This window comes from Triticum dicoccoides, chromosome 1B (genome assembly GCF_002162155.2).
Source record: "Triticum dicoccoides isolate Atlit2015 ecotype Zavitan chromosome 1B, WEW_v2.0, whole genome shotgun sequence".
Lineage (NCBI taxonomy): Eukaryota > Viridiplantae > Streptophyta > Magnoliopsida > Poales > Poaceae > Triticum > Triticum dicoccoides.
In genome coordinates this window covers 661,581,733-661,586,255 of record NC_041381.1, presented here as the reverse complement: position 1 = coordinate 661,586,255, position 4,523 = coordinate 661,581,733, and positions in this window count along the sequence as shown.

Genomic DNA, 4,523 nt, shown 5'->3' with positions numbered 1-4,523 from the left:
GACCCAGGCGCTCGCCCCCGACCCGTCGGTCCTCGCCTCCCTCCTCTGCTTCCTCCCCTCCCAACCTCGACCGTCCTCGGCCCTGCCTCCTCGCCCCTGCACCCTCTGTAAACCCCCCCTCTCTCTCTGCTAGAGTTCTTTGGTTAATTTACTTAGGTTTTAGTTAGTGCAGTGTGTTAATAGGTTATCTATTTAGTTGTGAATTTAGCTAGGTTTCAAAATTAGCTGAATTTATATGCAAATTTGAACTGGACATGTGATATGTGGATATGTCATGTTTTGGACATGTCATGTTTGGAAAATGATCCGAGTGGCCTATGTTACGCCGGAATGTTGATTCATTTCCCTTCCGGTGAATTTCAGGCGCTCGATATGTCCATTTTTTAGCAAAGGTCATGCCGAAATTTCCCGTGAATAAATGCATGATTTGTGCTACATAGTTGGCATATCGAGTGCTGGCACATATATTTCTTTTTACTTCATTTCTCATTTATTCATACTTTTAGAAATAAATGAGGACACTTAATCATAGGAAACATGTTGAACAACGAAGAAACTGGGTCTTCTGACCAAGATGCAGACGAGATGGATTATGAGGGTGAACAAGAGTACCTCGACTATTTGACTGCTAAGCAAGGTTTGCAGGTCGGCCTCGATGATGGTACTGACGTCGACATCGACACCGACGGCGCCGACACCGATGGCGGCGCCGAGACCGGTGGGGAAGGTACCGACGGGGAAGATACCGGCGGGGAAGGTACCGGCCCTGATGCCGCTACCGAAAAGAGGAAGCATAAGAAGCAGAGGATACAAAAACCTAACAAACTAGGGATTGGACGACTTGTGATCACAAAGATGGCACCTGGCAAGTTTGAGCCGTTAGAGCCGGAAGAACCTTGCAAGTGCTATGGAAACCAAGTAGGATGCATCCTACGGGAATGCGCGAGCATCAATGATGATGACTTAAGGAGTAAAGAACATTTGACACAGTTGCTCGTAACGAAGTTGCACAAGAGATTCAAGTTCCCCGACCGGGATGATAACATAGAACAACCGTGGGATGATTCGAAGATGAAAAAGATTAACAATCATGCCATGGGCATGTTCAGCAATGATTTGGCCTCCTGGAAAGGGAGGGTGAACTTGTATACTTTTTGTAGCGATGAAACTTTGTGATGTCCATGGTCCCTGCCGAACTTGCGTAACGCTACTTTGTTAGTTTGCGTATGATGATCTGCGTACCTCTAGTTAATTAATTTGCATACTGTATGTTGCATCTAGTTGCTAACCCTTTCTTTTTCGGTGTTGCTCTAGTATATTTTATTGCATATATATGATTGTACATCCTCTTCATGAATATGCATCTCTAACAGGTACCTAGTTTCTTGATGGCGAGATGGAATTGCTATGTCGTGTACAAAGGGAAGGTTCCGGGGGTGTACAAAGAGTGGCATGAGTGTCAGGCGCAAGTGAATGGGTTCACGGGCGCCAGCCATAAAGGCTTCAAAAGCAGACAAGAAGGAGAAGCTAGTTACTTGAGGTTCACGCTAGCGCGAGAGAGGACTCGTAACCGCCACCTCATGTACTGCATAGTTCCACTCTCACTCATAGTGATAGCTATTCTTGCGTATACCTTTGTTTAGATGGATGACGTTGTTGTAGTTGCAAGTATTCGAGACTTGCATGTATCGCTATTTTCGAGATGATGACAAGATACCACTTTGTGTTGGATGATGATTATGATGAGACTATTTGTATGTATATGCTATGATTATATTTGTGGTCTCGCAGACATTTGTATGTGTATCATGATGACATTTCTATGTGCTAAAGATTCTTCTATAAAGCATGTTCAAATACAAAACAAATATGCCGAAAAAACAAAAAACTACTTAAATTAGCATTAGCGAGTGTATAAAAGTTAGCAGCAGCGCCGCGATAGCAGTAGCGCGTCCAGGCAAAGCGCGCTAGAGCTACTAGCAGTAGCGAGCAGTAGCGAGCTTCCACTAACCGCGCTGCTGCTACACTTGTGTAGCAGTAGCGCCGGTGAGCATGCGCTACTGCTATGTGTTAGCTATAGCGCCTTATTAGTAGCGCCACTCTCCGCGCTACTGATACACCTAAAACCCGCGCTGCTGCTAGCCTTTTCCCTAACAGTGCGAGTCGGCTAGCCTCCAGCGCGTGCTGCTGGGCCTCCTCGAGGGCGGCTTGGTACTCCGCCTCCCCCTTCATTTCCTCCAGCTCTACAAGTGGGGGCAACAGTGAAAACAGTGGCGGGTTGGCTTCGACGCCTAGCCGTCGTTGCTCCTCGTGTTCGAGGGCAAACCAAGCCTCCCGGTTGGGAGAGTCGTCAGCGTACTTGGGCATCCGCCGCTGCGTCGGCGTGAGCTGCGCCTGGCGCCTGCACACCTCCTTGTCGTCCGCCCACCGGGTCTGCCGAACTGCCGGCAGCGGGATCCGGTGCGGATCCAGGTAACAGTTGTGCGGCAACATGATGTCGGGGTAGGGCAGCAGCTGCCTATACTCCCAATGCCACCGCGCTTGGTGCACCGGGATGTGCAGACGCCGGTGACCTGGGCGGACACTCGACGGCGGCGGAGGAGGGGGGATGATGAGGCGCAGGGGGTGCACTTGCCCTTGCCGTTGTTGCTGCCGAAGAGGCGCATTGCTTGCTAGGGTTTGGTGGAGTCGCCGGTGAGGAAGCACAAGGGGGTGATGGGGTCCAGATGTGGACGAAAGTGGATGAGGCCGGCCCCTGCCGCATGCGTGCTTCAAAAAGGACGCTTCTGGCTGACTAGTGGGCCCACTATCGATGGTCGTCATAAATTTGACGACGGGCGGCAGTTGGGTGGCCGCCAAGTGGGGCCGCGGAGGACACCAAGTACAGATTATAGAATAAGTCGCCAATGCTTGGCACTCCCAAATTCTCCAAGCTCAAACAAGGTGGCGACGAGGAGCGAGAGTTGTGCAGTGATGATTGGGCATCTCCTCTGCGGCAGGACGATGAGCAGCAATCCGTGCTGCACCTCATTGCACTCTGCCACGACCCACGAGCGCCTCTCATCTCCGCTTGCACTCGTTGGCCGCCCTCCCCCTACGCCTAGAAGGCCTCCCTTTCGTGAGGAATATGGGGAGAGGGAGACAATGTGGGTTGGGGATCGTGGGAGGGGATGCATGGGTGGAACGAGAAAAAAAACAAAGGCGCCAGTGGTATCGCGATGAGAAAAGAGGGGGTGGGAAGATGTATCGATAGAAGGGGGCGGGGGGCGAACGAAAACAATGTTCCATCCTCTTTAATAGTAGATATACTATTTTTTAGGTTCCAATAGTAAAGATACTATCACATGTTGGTATCATAGTGAAAATATCTATTGTCACGCATGACACAGTAGTACATCATTTAATATGATACGGTATCGTATTATGGTGTTTAATTTATTTTCTCATTTAATTGTGTGTCAGTTATGCAATTATGCCTAATTGACATACATGAGACTAGCTATAATACTTTCATTGTGACCAGCCTAATCAGCAAACCTGGGCTCTGCCAGAATGAAAAGCGGATAAAAGGGCACTTCATGTCTGTCATCCTGAGCACATAAATTAGAAGACTCATACTTTCATTGTGACTAGCCTAAACAGCAAACCTAGGCTCTTCCAGAATAGGGACGATTTGTTTACAGTTTTTCCCCTAACCCTAAAAACCCTGGCGGCGCTGGAGGCGATTAGGGCTTGGACGTGGAAACCTACCTTCGCCTAGTGATTCGTCGCTGGTGTGAGAGAAACCGAGGGAAGGGCGTGCATGGCTACTCCTAGCCCTGCATCGGGAGCGGGGGCGGGGAACGACTCACCCGAGGGTCGCGCCGCCCGGAAGCAATTGGAGGAGGCGCTGGGTAAACTTGATATCTCCGAGGAAGAAGCGACTCCTCTAAAACTTGATGATCGCAACGACGGCGGGCCGGAGAAGTGGCTGTTGGCTGGTAAGGTGTTACACCGCAACCAATTCCACATCCAGACTATCACCAACGCTCTCCGGCCGGCGTGGGGCAACTCGCGAGGTCTTCAGTTCAGACCTACGGGCGTCAATGTCTTTGTGGCGGAGTTTGAGAGCCAGAGAGACAGAGATAGGGTTTGGGGTGGATCCCCATGGCACATCAAGAAGAATGTCGTGGTTTTGGCAGAGTTTGATGAGTGTATGAGACCTGATGAGGTGAAGTTCGACAAGCTAATGGTATGGGCTAGGGTTGTGAATCTGCCATACAATCTGTGGGATGAAACCTGGTGGAACCCCATAGCCAAACAGATGGATAAGAATGCTTCTGCGATTAAATTTGATCACAATGGTGGATACTTGAGAGCCAGGATTTCTATAGATGTTGCCAAGCCACTCAGGCATTGGATTTTGATTGATTCGGCTAGGAGGAAAAAGGTGGACATGTACGATATTCAGTATGAACAGATACCTTACTTTTGTTTCTCCTGTGGCAGACTAGGGTACTCAGAGCTATATTGCCCTAACAATG